The sequence below is a fragment of the Hylobates moloch genome, unplaced genomic scaffold (genome assembly GCF_009828535.3).
Source record: "Hylobates moloch isolate HMO894 unplaced genomic scaffold, HMol_V3 SCAFFOLD_1, whole genome shotgun sequence".
Classification (NCBI taxonomy): domain Eukaryota; kingdom Metazoa; phylum Chordata; class Mammalia; order Primates; family Hylobatidae; genus Hylobates; species Hylobates moloch.
The window spans coordinates 179079619-179095217 of NW_026652276.1; the positions used below are offsets into that span (position 1 = coordinate 179079619).

General features: G+C 34.9%; 1 long non-coding RNA gene across 1 annotated transcript in view; it reads left to right on the plus strand.

Annotated features, from left to right (window-relative positions):
* The window catches only part of LOC116809640 (uncharacterized), a 47535-nt gene that overhangs the window by 18519 nt on the left and 13417 nt on the right, over positions 1 to 15599 (plus strand). The window lies entirely within an intron of this gene.

Consider the following 15599-nt stretch of genomic DNA (forward strand, 5'->3'; position numbering starts at 1 on the left):
TTTCCAACTCCTGACCTTGTGATCCGCCTACCTCAGCCTCCCAAAGTACTGGGATCACCGGCATGAGCCACCATGCCTGGCAACAGCAATCTTCTTCTAGTATCAAGACACTTCTTTTATGCTCTCATGGTTTTATTTAGGTTATAAGATTAGTAAAAATGTATATAAGCAACTGGTTTGGGGAAAATTATAGGTTTCAATTTTACCAGCTAATATTCTTTGAAACTATGTGCTTTTCTAATTGTTTGATATTTTTTGCAATATTGGTAAATGATAAAATATAAGGAAACCCAGAGTTTCTTGGTAAAGTTTAATATTTACTTATTATAACAAATATTTATTTCAGCTTCAACAATAATAAAAGATAATATTGTGTTTTGAAAATCACAGAAAATGATACTGAAATATCTGTGCAATCTGACATTTATCTGTACTGGCATTTTTATTCCAGTATTAAGTGATTTATTAAATCAACTACTTGAGATGAACATTGTCTCTGATTTGTCCTCATCTTTTATTTTTACTGGAATACAATTGACCTAGGGCTAATGACTCAATGTTATATGAGGGTATTATATATCATTACAAGAAATCAGTGTATTTCTTGGAAAAAACACACAAATATATACTCACATATAGATATATGTGTTTATCTGCATGTGTGTATATTTATATATATAATATACATATATGTATCTACAGAGAGAGAGAGAATTTGATAATTAAACAAAACCAAGAGACAAAAATGGACATAAAATGGCATTTCCTGTCTTGAAAATTTCAAATTCTTCTGTAAATTATTCCATTGTTAAGTAGGGGAAAAATAAATCACAGGACTTATTCCCTATAATACATTATTAACCAGAAATATAGAATCTTTAATTTAAATTTTAACAAAATTAATAAAAAGTAAGCATATATAACACATCTTTAAATAAAAGCATGTATATTTATTTCCTAAATGATAATTCACATAGTATTATTATTATTATTATTTTAGGTGCATGAACTTGAAAATAATTTTAATTATTTACGTGGCATTATAATCTTGGGGATGGGATTTGTATTCTATAACAATACTTTCCTAATGATTTGTAAACATTTCTGAAAATATGAGAAATATGTGCATCCTATTAGCTTTAAATGCTGAGTGTGCTTGATTATTTTTATTTGTTTTCTAGGGCTGCTGTAACAAAGTAACACAAACTGGGGGTGGCTTACAACAGCGGAAATGTATTCCCTTCCAGTTCTGCAGGCTAGAAGTCTAAAATCAAGGTGTCAGCAGAGCCATGTTCTCTCTGAACACTCTAGGGAATAATCTCTTCCATGCCTCTCTCTTAGCATCTGCTGTTGCTAGAAGGCCTTGGCATTCCTTAGCTTGCAGACACATTACTCCCATCTCTGTATTTTTTGTCATCTCTGCCTTTGTTGTCATATGATGCCCTCCCTGTGTGTCTCTGTCTGTGTTGATTCTCCCCTTCTTATAAGGATATTATATTGGGTTAAGAGTACACACTACTCTAATATGATTCATCTTAACTTGATTACATACACAAAGAATGTATTTCTAAAAAATATTAAACTCATAGGTATCAGGGGATAAAACTCAAACATATATTTTTGAAGGGCTCAATTCAAATCATAGTAATCACGTATGTCATCTTAGTCCATTTCTATTTTGGAAAGCGAGTTTAAAATAATGGTTAGAAGCATGGATTCTGGCATTAGGTAAACCTGGTAGACATTCCCATTTTTTCCTTATGGACTGGATAGCTTAAGAAAGTTACTTAACTCTGTGGGCCTCAGTTTACTCACAAGTGACATCTGCTAACAATACTTACTCAAAGGGTTTGGCAGATGACTAAATAAAAATGTGAATCCCTCACAGTGCCAGGGACATAGTGAATACATTTTAGTATTTATTATTGTTTTAGCTGTTACAATCACTACTTGAGTTTTACTCGACTTTGAATGGTTTCATAGAGAGACTGAAATTCTCTCTAATTTTTACACTATCATGCATTTACCTACTTAATATGATAAGCATACTTTCTTGTAAAGGTTATTTGGGAAATTTGGCCAGAATTCAGTAACATTAATCAAAGTAGAACTAGATTATAATGTAGACAGGCAGACAGGTAGGTAGGTAGATAGGTAAGTAGGTAGGTAGATAGATAAATGTAGGTATATATAGGAAAGTATGAGATCAATAATTTCAATTGTTTAAATCCTCTGCTCAAAGTCTCAGGGTGTTTAATACTTATGCCCTATGAATTTCTCTGAGAAGATTGAGAGTAATAGTTTATAATAGTTTCCAAACTCATTGCCTATGGAATAACTTTTATGGCATATCTTGGGAAAGCAATGCTCCTTAGAACATGCATTGAGAAATAATGTACAAAAATTACATAATTGAGATGAAAAATAAGATCGGGAACTGTGAGTATAACATGGCTTAGATTATCTAAGTACTAATGAGCGGTCTAACCACTTACATATACATTTTTACAGGTAAAAGATTGATTGATTGATTGAGATGGAGTTTTGCTCTTGTTGCCCAGGCCGTAGTGCAATAATGTGATCTTGGTTCACTGTAACCTCCGCCTCCCAGGTTCAAGCAATTCTCCTGTCTTAGCCTCCAGAGTAGCTGAGATTAAAGGTGCCTGCCACCATGCCCAACTAATTTTTGTATTTTTAGTAGAGATGGGGTTTCACTGTGTTGGCCAGGCTGGTCTCAAACTCCTGACCTCGTGATCTGCCCGCCTCGGCCTCCCAAAGTGCTGGGATTACAGGCGTGAGTGACTGCGCCCAGCCCAGATAAAACATTTTGGAAAAATTATCTGTTGCAGTGTTCTGGATGGCAGCTTTAGGGATTAGTTTTAGGGATATTACTGCTGAAATTATTTGAACTAAAACAAACAAAATGTTTTGGTTGATACTTCTTGATTCCTCTTTTTTTATCTTATTAAGACCATCAATATCTACTTGACTTTCCTAATTGTTTTATATTTTTTTACTTAGTCATCTTAGTCAATTTCTATTTTGGAAAGCGAGTTTAAAATAATGGTTAGACATTAACACTCAATTGGTCTTTTTCAAGACAAAAAAATTACTTACTTTCAAAACAACATGTATCTATTTTATATGTCATATTTTAGCTCAACAAATTAAAGAGGAAAAATACAGTGGCTAGAATTTAATAGACATAACATCCCCAAATTACATGCTCTCAAGGTACAATCTATCGGAGAAGTTAATATTCACATACACATAACTATAGTATGAAGCAAATGGGCCAGAAAGGAGTCACAAGCAAAATGCTCTGGAGGATAGAAAAAAATTATTTTAAAGAGGCAAGGTTTGTGGAACTTGTAACTAAATGAATCCTGACATAAAAAAAAAGTAAAAACAGTTAAAATCAATATGAGGTTTTGAACTTGATTATGTAAGTACAGAATAGGACCTAGGTGAAATTATGATTCAGGCTTCAAGTACTGAAAGGGAACCAATTTGAAGATAGATAAAAGGAAATAGAAATAGGTTGGATCTTTATAAATTAGGTACCAAAATCAGGATGAATGTCTTGTTAATATCGGACTAACATTAAGATCTTTTGAAGTAAGGAACAATGGTCTTACTTTTAAGACCACAAATTTTAATTCTCCCCCCAAAAAAGGAGAAAAGAAAAAAGACAACAGACAAATGATTGCTTTGCATTTCTTTGTTTTCTACCCAAAACAATATTATGAAGCATTCAGAATCTACCTACTGATAAAATGAATGACAGAGTTTGTTTCTTTTATGATAAGAACCAATTTTTGTCAAATTCTGAAGATACTATCGTCCCAAAGTATTATACCCAAAACCATATGCCTCCTTGTAAATAGAAGTTTTCTGACCCTTGCTGTAACCTCACTGGGGCAAACATAATTGGCAGTAATTCCGTAGAACCATAAACATATTGCTTATTTTGAGTCATGTTAATATGCAGGCCCCTCTCTTGTTTTTAACTACAAACAGTGCAAGCTGGTTCCGTTTCTCAACAAAGCTGTCAGAAGTACTTTGTAAGGATTTTGTGTTCCATTTGTGAAAAGGCACAATTTATCTATTTATTTTAAAAAGGTGTCATGCGGCCAGAATTAATCTAATAACAAAACTAGACTAAGACACTATTCAGAAAACTACAGACCAATATTTCTTATGAACATAGATGCAGATATCTTCAACAAAATATTTGCAAATCAAATCCAAAAATCTGTAGAAATAATTATATGTCATGATCTGGTGTTTATCCAAAGTATACAAGGCTGGTTCAAAATATATAAATCAATGAATGTAATCCATCATATCCCCAGGCTGAAGTAGAAAAATACCAGGAGCATATCAATAGATGCAGTAAAAGCATTTGAGAAAATCCACCCTAATTCATGATAAAATCTCTAAGCAAACCAAGAATAGAGGAGTGCTTCTTTGAAATTTTTAAAATCTACAAAAAACTACAAATAACATCATATTTAATGGTAGAAAACTAGGATTTCCTGCTAAGATCAGGAATAAAGCAAGGATTTCTTCTTATACTACTGCTTTCAATATCATTGATAAGGCAACAGGACAAGAAAGGGAATTAAAAAGTATACTGATTGGGAAATAAGAAAACTGTCTTTGCAGATGGCATATTTTTCTATGTAAAAAAAAACCAAAAGAATAGACAAAAAACTTCTGGAACTAATAAACCATTATAGCAAGACTGCAGGGTACTAGTTTAATATTTATATATTTTATTTATTTATTTATTTTGAGATGGAGTCTCGCTCTGTGGCCCACCCTGGAGTGCATCTTGGCTCACTGCAAGCTCCGCCTCTCAGGTTCACACCATTCTCCTGCCTCAGCCTCCCGAGTAGCTGGGACTACGAGCACCCACCACCACGCCCGGCTAATTTTTTTTTTTTTGTATTTTTAATAGAGACGGGGTTTCACTGTGTTAGCCAGGATGGTCTCGATCTCCTGACCTCGTGATCTGGCTGCCTCAGCCTCCCAAAATGCTGGGATTACAGCTGTGAGCCACCGCACCTGGCCTAGTTTAATATATTAAAGTCAATTGCTTTCTTTTATACATCAGCAGCAAACAGGTAGAAATTGATATTAAAACTACAATACCATTTACATTAGCACCCTTAAAAATGAAATACTTAGGTATAAATCTAGCAAAATATGTATAAGATGCACATGAGGAAAACTACAAAACTGACTAAAAAAATCTAAGAAAAACTAAATAAACGGAGACTTGTTCCATGTTCAATGATAGAAGACTCAACATTTTTAAGATGCCAGTTCTTCTCAACTTGATCTATAGATTCAATGCTATCTCAGTCAAAAGCCCAGCAATTTATCTTGTGGATATTGACAAACTGATTCTGAAGTTTATCTGAAGAGGAAAAAGGCCCAGAATTGTCAATGCACTATTGGAGGAGAAAGAAGATTGATACTACTATGGGACTTCAAAATTTACTATAAATCTACAGTAATCAAGACAGTGTGGTACTGGTGAAAGAATATAAAACAGAATAACAGAACAGAATAGAGAGTCGAGAAATAGACCCACATAATATAATCAACTGATGTTTGACAAAAGCAATACAAAGATAGCTTTTTTAACAAATGATGCTGGAACAACCAGAAATTCACATGCAAAGGAATGAACCTAGACAATGACCTTATGCCTTTCCTCAAAAAATTAAGAATGGATCATACCTCCAAATATATAATGCAAAACTGTAAAACTCCTAGAAGATAATATAGAAGTAAACCTAGAGGACTTTGGGATGGGACTGACTTTTCAGATATTATACAACATGAAAGGAATGATACATGAAAATAAAGAATTTATCATCTGGACTTCATTAAAATCAAATTTCCCTTTACTGTGAATTACAATATCAAGAGTATGTTTAGAAAACTCACAGTGAGAGAAAGTATTTGTAAAAGACATGCCTGACAAAAGACTGTTATTCAAAATATATAAAGAACTTTAAAAAATCAACAATAAGTTAATGGGTGCAGGAACTCAACATGGCACGTGGATACATATGTAACAAACCTGCACATTGTGCACATGTACCCTAAAACCTAAAGTATAATAAAAAAAAAATCAACAATAAGAAAACAAGCAACCAGATTAAAAAATGAGGAAAGGACTGAACAGATAATTCACCAAAGAAGATAGACAGATGGCAAGTAACCATATGTAAAGATTTCGATATCATGTATCTTTAGGGAATTATAAATTGAAACAGTAATAAAATATCATGACAAAACTATTAGAATGATGAAAAGTATTCTAATACACTGACAACACCAAATGCTGGTGAGTATGTGGAGCAGCAGGAACCCTTATTCATTGCTCTGGGAATGCAAAACAATGCAGCCACTTTGGAAGAGTGCAGTGGTTTCTTACATACTCTTACTGTATGATCTGGCAATCATGCTCCTTGGTATTTACCCAAATGACTTAAAAATGCATGTCAATACAACACCTGTATACAAATATTTGCTGTGGCTTTATTCATAACTGCCAACATGAGGAAGCAGCCAAAATGGTCTTCAGTACACGAATATATAAATATACTGTGGTACATCTAGACATTGGAATTTTATTCAGTGCTGAAAGGAAATGAGTTGTCAAGCCATGAAAAGACAAGGAGGAAACCTTAAAGCATATTATTAAGTGAAAAGAGCCTGTCTGGAAAGACCACACACTATATGATTCCAATTATATAATGTTCTGAAAAATTCAGAACTATAAATATAGTAAAAATATCAGTGGTTTCTGGGGTTTGGGAGAAGAAGGAATGATTTAGCTTGGGAGAACACAGGATTTTTAGGCAGCGGATTTTGTGTGATACTGCAATGGTGGATACATGTCATATTTTTGCCCCAAACCATACAATACACAACACCAAGAGTAAACCCTAATGTAAATTATAAATTTTAGTTGGTAATGATGTGTCAAGGTAGTTCATTCATTAAAACAAATGTCCCATTGTGGTGCAGTATATCCATAGTGGGGAGGTTGTGCATGTATGGGAAGAGGAAGTATATGGCAACTCTCTACTTTCTACTCAATGAACCCAAAACTCCTCTAAAGAATGGAGTTTAATAATTATTTTAAAAGGTGCACACAGATCAAAGAATGGCTTCTTTTCAGTAATATCTGTAGTAACACTTTTAGTGCGTTTTTTTCTGCAAAGGGAAAAACAAATGTGTGATGAATATTGTGAGGATTTGGGGGTCTGTAACGGAAAATTAACCTAGATTCTTTGCAAATACTTGTGAAAGAAGTCCAAGTTAGACTCAGCATTTGTGAAGTTTATAAATATATGTTTATTTGGATTTTTCCATTGAATATTCACAAGTTCACTGGCATGTTGGAATGAGCTCATACTGGATTGCAAATGTTTGTTATTAGTGTCTCTTCCCAACGTTTCGTTTAGTAACAACTTGGTAGCTTAAATATTTTCAAAATATTTACATCATGGAATTTGGCAAATTCTATGAATTAGAGACTTCTTTTTCTTTGGAGAGGGGGTTGAGTCAGTTGTTAAGTACCAGCACACCAGTGAATCCCACTAGCCTGTAAAGTTTCTATTGTGGCATAGGGCCTGTCTCATAGTTGGAGTTCAAAAAATATACATTAAATTGATTAATCAGTTTTATAAAATGACTTTACAGTGATGTTATGATTGAAGCCAAATGAGAGAACTCAGTCACCAAAGGTGGAAGTGCATTTGAGAAAAGAGGGTGAAATGAGAGTTTGGTAGAGCATTTCTAGTAGGTAACATAAGAATTAAATATTTGGTACATTTTAACAGAAGAACTGAAATGGGAGAGTTCCCTAACCCCTCGAGGGACTTGTGACAGGGGTGTGGCTCATTTGCTTGGCTGCTTCTAACTGAAACCCCTTATGGGAGGGAGAGCACGCAGGTGAGCAGGTGCAGGAGCCAGGGCGAGCACTTTGGGCTCCGGCCCCATGGTAGTGTCTAGGGGTGATACAGTGCTCTTTTAGCAGTTGCCATCCGTGGGCAGCTAGGTGTTAACCAGCTCAGTGGAGAGTCAGGGTGACAGCCTTTTTCACCCTACCCTCTTGGTACCTGGGTCTTTGTCCAGGATCCAGGAAGAATCGGGTCACTCGGACTTGAAGGAAAGTGAATGCTGAGGTTTTATTGAATGATGGAGGTGGCTCTCAGTGGGATGGAGAGCAGGAAAGGGGATGGAGTAGGAAGATAATCTTCTCCTGAAGGCTGGTTGCCTCCACCAGGCTTCTCTCCAAAATAGTGCTGTCTATTAAGTTAATAGATAGGAAGTTAAGCCACGCCTATCTGTAGTCTCTGAGGCTCAGTTGCCTCTTTGCCTCTCCACGTTCAGCTGTTTGTCTTTTCTCTCCTCTGCTGCGCGGCTCTGATGCTCTGCCAGTGGAGCTTGGGGTTTACATGGGTACAGCATAGGGGTGTGGCGGGCCAGAGTGGTCTTGGAAAAGGCAACATTTGGACATGAAAACAGGAATGCCTGTTCTTATTTAGGGCAGTGGGTTTCCAGGCTTGAGGGTGGAGCCCTCACCAGGGACCCCACCCTCTTGCTTCCTGTGCATATCAGAACTAAAATGTAAATTCAACTTTGTGCATTCTATTGCAAACTGGAGGTGTAAAAGGAAGTCAAGGGTTTTATATTCTGAAGAGAGTTAGCCAAAAGTTACTATTTTTTTAGAAGAGTAGTGGAGCTAAAATCCAAAAGGCAAAAGTAATGGATCATTGAGTGTATAAGTGGAGGCAGAACAAGTGTGAGTGTGAAAGAGTACACTGTTCCCTCCCATCAAGGGACCTGACTAGGTTTCAAGGCTTCATTCCATTTCTTAGGTGGTGCCTTTTTTCTTGCACAAACAAAAGAGGTAACTTCTCTGTGGTCTATGTGCCTAATCAGTGAAACAAAGATGATGAATTGGAAGGTCATTTCCAGCTGGAAAGTTACATGATTCGTGCATGGTTCTTTGAGAGAAAAAAATTGACTAAGTAGAGGATAAAAAAAAGATGATACTTAGAGTAACAATGTTCATTTTTGCATGTATAATAAAGAATCCTGAAAATGTTGGTAGACAGAAAAGATCTGAGGTAGAGAGTAAGTTAGAATATTTAAAGGAGGAAGGATATTTATAGACTATAATGAGAAAAAGAATATAAGTAGGGGTACTAAGGTTACAAAGCGATGAAAAAATTATTTCTTAGGAAAAAATAAAAACAATTATATTTATTAACAACATACCATATAGTTGCTGTTCTAAATACTTTGTATAGAACATATCCTTTAATTCTTACAAAAATATAAAAGATAAAAAGGTTTCATTTCTATTTTACAAGAAAGTAACTGTGAGGTTCCTTGTCTAGGAACTGCCATGGAGACAAAATTTGAACCCCAAATTCTGACTCAAGAATATGTAGGCTGATAGGCAGAAGCCTGCGGCTGGCACCTGTTTGCTCATTCACCAGGCTGGTGACTTAGCCAACCCATTTACTACTCAGAGTCTCTTTTCTCTTGCTCATCAGATAGGAACAATGTTTTGTTTCCCATGTAACTTCTAGAGCTATTATGAGGCTTACTTGAGAAATTGTGCCTGTAAAAAGTAAAGTATGATAGATATGTAGTGTATTTTTTTTAAATGGACAAACGGTCATTGAAATTTTATTTTAGGGGATAAAAATTAAGGGATTTGATCTGGAATGCCCTGTATTAATTCATTAAAGTAGACAAGGCCATGTGCTGAATATAAATAAATAGTATTGGAAACTTAAGGGGCGTGGAAAAGATTTGGACAAATTAATACTGGTTAATCCCCAGTAGTATTATATTTTTACTCCAGTTTGATAGTGGGAAATTTGCCAGACCATAACAAAGGAAATTCCAGATTATGATTTAGCAGAGACTTTTGTGTTGGCTTCAGTGCCATTTTGCTTTCTGTCAACATTCATACCATCTTAATATATTAGTGCTGTGTCAGGCATAAAATTGCACTTGCAAGGGAAACAGATTTCTCTTGAGATTCTGAACATTAGGATGACAACAACATTGGATACATATACACATGCAAGTTTTCTTTCTCAGTTTTCTCTTTTCTTCTTTGGCCCAAACAAGAAAATGCAGAAATAAAGCCAGAAGGATGTTAGATTTATTTTTGTTATTTGTTTGAACCTGAATATGAATTTGCTTCGATTTTTAATGATGTTGTTTAATCCTTACTACTTTACTTCTGTTTTTCTAATGCAGTAAATCTTAGAAGCCAGGATGAAAGCAAGGGTGGGAAGCATTATTACTTTTTTATTTTGTTTAAAAAGAAGTGTCTGTATGAGGGGGAAAAAGAAACAAAGGGAAATTATGCCGATGCCTACCCACAATTCCTCAACTGGAAAGCCCTCCTAAGTCAAAGTAATTAAAGTCCAGCCTCTGGCTGGAGGCTGTGTATGTATAAACCCCAGAGATAGCATAAAAACAGCCTTTGGGCATCCTCTGAGACAGAGGATGTTCAATCACATTCCAAGAACTCAAGAACATGTGTTTTACAAGGGAGAAAACCAAAATACAAACTTTCCTGTAAGTACTACAAATACCATATGGAAAATTGATCCCATAAACTAAGAAGAAAAACATAATAAAGGAATGATTTTTGAATCCCATTATGCCAATTAAGGGATATACTCCAGTCTTTCAACCTAATTTCCAAAAAGTACAACCGAATTAAAAGGGAGGATTTGAGTAATAATTCAAGTACCATTTCTGGTTTTCTTAGCAAACCTTTGTACAAATGGCTACCCTGACTTGTTACTTGCAAACTAAATCCATTTTCAAAAGAGAGAGAAAGAGATCATTACTTTCCATTACTTTCAGTGGTTTCCTGTCTTATATGGTAGTTCAGATTAGTGTTTGTTTTCCTTCAAATAAAGCTGTTGAATGGTAGCAAATTTATCTTGCCTAAGTTGTAGAGAGCCTCCCACTATGTAGGGATACTTGAGAGGCCATATTGTCTGTATTTGGGAAATTACTTATTGCATTTGTTTATAATTATTAAGGCAGAGTAGAGTTCAATAGTGAGATCAGAAACTATAATTAACATAAAGTCTGTCCTTACATAAAAATATTTGTTACATGGTGTTGACTATAATTTCCAAATTATAAGACAGGAATAATGACATTTGATCAAATCCTATATTTTTCATATGGCCTTATGCTTTGCTTGTGGTTTATAATATTTAAAATTTTACTTAATATAAAATAAGTATAATTCAAATATACTTATATTTATTGTCTATTTTAGGTAGTCCTATTATTTCCTGGAAGATTACTTGTGTTTTACCATTTTGTGCACTTACAGGGATTTTTAAAAATAAAAAGCCTATTGTTTTTAGCTCATAAAATTATCCCTCTAGAACAAATTTGCCTTTATTTCTGTCTTGCACTCTGTGAATACCGTGTACTCTGAATCAAATTTTTTATTAATCTTTTCATCAGGATTTCCACAGTATGAAAATAAGGTAGATTTGAACTCTGTACCAGAACAAACACAGGGTTGTGACTTTAATTTATCTAAATGAACTTTTGATTTTCCTTACCAGATCTCTGGGCTGAGAAATCTTTCTTGCTGTGGAATGTATGTAGTTCTAGACCCAGTGAGAGTACCAGCTTTCATGAGTTGTGACTCTGCACAGACTTTCCAGTTTTAACTTCTTGTCTCACAGAGTCTCAATGCCTAGCGTCCCATGATCCCTGAGCAAACCATAAATGGCAAGCCTTTTTACCGTTTGGGCTATATGCAAAGCTGCCCAAATTGAGCCTGTAGTGTCCATGCAAAGTGAGTTGGCACTCTTGTTGCTCTGGCTTTCCGTTTCTTCTCCATGGGTGACATCTATAAACTTCCCCTTCTATCCTGTAAATTCAATTCCATATGCTCAGATTTATCATTTCAGGTATTTTATAATAGAAGATTGTGATAATTAATTTTATCTGTCAACTTGACTGGTCGAAGAGATGCCCAGATAGCTGGTAAAACATTATTTCTGGGTGTGTTTGTGAAAGTGTTTCTGGAATAGATTAGCATTCGAATCCGTAGATTGAGTAAAGGTCTGCCTTTGTTGATGTGGGTGAATGTCATCCAATTCATTGAGGGCCTGAGCAGAAAAAAAGGTAGAGAAAGGGCAAATCTTGCTCTTTTCTTGAGCTGGGACTTCCATCTTCTCCTGACCTTGGACATCAGATCTCCTGTTTCTTAGACCTTCAGATGCTGAGACTTATACCAGCAGATTTCCACCCCATCCCCTCGACCCTGGTTCTCATGCCTTTGGTTGGGGACTGACTTATATCACTAGTTTTCCTCGTTCTCCAGCTTATAGGCAGCAGATGGTGGGACTTTTCAGCCTCTCATAATTATGTGAGCCAATTTATCTATCTATCTATCTATCTATCTATCTATCTATCTATCTATCTACCCACCCATCTCCTATTGGTTCTGTTTCTCTGTACAATTCTGAATAATACAAAGAGACTTCTGTCAGATTTTTGGAAATAAAAGCCTAAAAGGACGTTTTCATTTAATTCATAAAGTTGACTTCAAGTACACAAAATTGGACATTCATGACTCACTGTCATCATTGTTATGCTATGGCCTTCTTTCATTAGATAAGTCATTTTTATTAAAAATTAGCACCTACCATACAAAATAATACCCAAGATCTTGATGTTGTGTAAAAACAATGGTAAATAGCAATGCAGTTGTCAAAATGAAGAAATTACGGTGAAATGACCAGTAATAACACCCAGCAATATGCATGGGACCTAGCAATATGCTATTCATTTTTTTAAATGACTTAATTAAAGGGGAAGATTAGGCTAATAATTCAAGTACCAAAAGACTACAAACATTATTATAGACGCTTTGTAAAGTTATAAAGTTAAAACAAAGCAAGACAATATTGAATACTAGTTTCAGGATGAAGGTTATATTTGATGATGGTATTATTTTTAAATTTGTACAAATGTATGCATTATATGTGCAATTCTGTTACGTATACACATTGTGTAGTAGTCAAGTCAAGGATTTTAGGGTATGATAATGATATCCTGAAGGCAGGTAGAAGAATGAAACAATCGGGGCAGGAAAAACCTCGTAATTAGGCACATATTAATTTCAAACTCCTTTCTTTTCTTTTTTTTTTTTTACCTTTTATTTTAGGTTAAGGGTATATGAGCAAATTTGTTATAATAAGCAAACTGTGTGTCATGGGGGTTTGGCATACATATAATTTTGTCACCCAGGTAATAAGCATAGTACCTGATAGATTTTTTTCTGATCCTCTCCCTCCTCCTACGCTGCATCCTCAAGTAAGCCCCAGTGTTTGTTACTCTTCTCCTGGTATTCTTGTGTTCTCATTGTTCAGCTGCCACTCATAAGTGATGACATGTGTTACTTGGTTTTCTGTTCCTGTGTTAGTTTGCTTAGGATGATGGCCTCCACCTCTATCCATGTTGCTACAAAGGACATAATCTCATTCTTTTTTATAGCTGCATAGTATTCTGTGGTATATATGTACCACATTTATTTATCCAGTCTACCATTGAAGGGCATTTAGGTTGATTCCATGTCTTTGCTATTGTGATTAGTGCTGCAATAAACATATGTGTGCATGTGTCTTTATAGTAGAATGATTTATATTATTTTGGGTATATACCCAGTAATGGGACTGCTGGTTTAAATGGTAATTCTGTTTTAAGTTCTTTGAGAAATTGCCCCACTTATTTCCACAACGACTGAACTAATTTACACTTCTACCAGCAGTATATAAATGTTCCCTTTCTCAGGAACCTCATTAGCATCTGTTATTTTTTTGACTTTTAACAATAGCCATTCTGACTGGTGTGAGATGATATCTCACTGTGGTTTTGATTTGCATTCCTCTAATGATCAGTGATATTGAGCAGTTTTTCAGTGTTTGTTGGCTGCTTGTATGTCTTCTTTTGAGAAGTGTCTGTTCATGTCCTTTATGCACTTCTTAATAGAGTTGTTTATCTTTTGCTTGTAAGTTTATTTAAGTTTCTTATAGGGGCTGGATATTAGACCTTCGTCAGATGCATACTTTGCAAATATTTTCTCCCATTTTGCCGGCTGCCTGTGTACTCTGTTTATAGTTTATTTTGCTGTGTAGAAGATTTTTAGTTTAATTAGATCACATTTGTCAATTTTTACTTTTGTCGAAATTGGTTTTGGTATCTTTATCACGAAATATTTGTTCTTTCCTATGTCCAGTATAATATTGCCTAGGTTGTCTTCCAGGGTTTTTATATTTATGGGTTTTACATTTAAGTCTTTAATCCATCTTGAGTAGATTTTTGTATATGGTATAAGGAAGGGATCCAGATTCAGTCTTCTGCATATGGCTAGCCAGTTATCCCAGCACAATTGATTAAATAGGGAGTCTTTCCCCATTGCTTGTTTTTGTCACCTTTGTGGAAGATCAGATGGTTGTAGGTGTATGTCCTTATTTATGAGCTCTCTATTCTGTTCCATTGGTCTATGTGTCTATTTTTATACCAGTACCATGCTGTTTTGGTTACTGTAGCCCTGCAGCATAGTTTGAAGTCAGGTAGCATGATGCTTCCAGATTTTTTCTTTTTGCTTAGGATTGCCTTGGCTATTTGGGCTCTTTTTTGGTCCCATATAAATTTTAAAATAGTTTTTTTCTAGTTTTGTGAAGAATGTCGTTGGTAGTTTAATAGGAATAGCACTGAATCTTTACATTGCTTTGGGCAGTATGGACATTTTAACGGTATTGATTCTTCCTATCCATGAGCATGGAATGTTGTTTTCATTTGTTTGTGTCATCTCTGATTTCTTTGAGCAGTGTTTGTAACCTCTTTATTTTCAACTCAAACAACATTATGTAAAATTTGAATATTACCACACTGCATTCAGCCCTCTGTGGAATTTCTTTTTACTTTGCAGCCCTAAGCAGGATTGTGTGGGATTGCACACAAAAGTGTCTGCTTCAAGCTAGGAGGGTATTAATGTCCCTTTTGTAGTCTCCTTATGACAGAAATAAACAATAATGATGAGATTAATTCATAGCTCCATTATTTCATTTGAGACAGATTCACTGGTTAGAGCAGATATTTTATGGTACCATACAAAAATAAACTGACAATATTGAGATAAAGATGTCTCACAAAAGTTTAGTAAGCACAGCATATGCCATTTGTCACAATAATGTGTAATTAAACTTTTTGACGGAAAATCTTATTGTGACTTTAAAGAAAAATATAATTAACAAAGATTTTTTTTATTCCCTTTTCTCCAGAGAAAGGAAAGATTATTGAATATTTGGTGAATGTCTGTAAAAGTTAAGATAGTTAAATAGATAAAAAGAACCCTGAAACCAATTACAAATTAATATTCTCTCCCTAAGGTCCATAATGTTCTATGACCTCTGCCTTCTTCCTGGTCTGGAGTTTTTAGGAATAGATTAATTATTAAATACCTTTTTAATAAAAGCAGGTTAACTTCCAGTCAA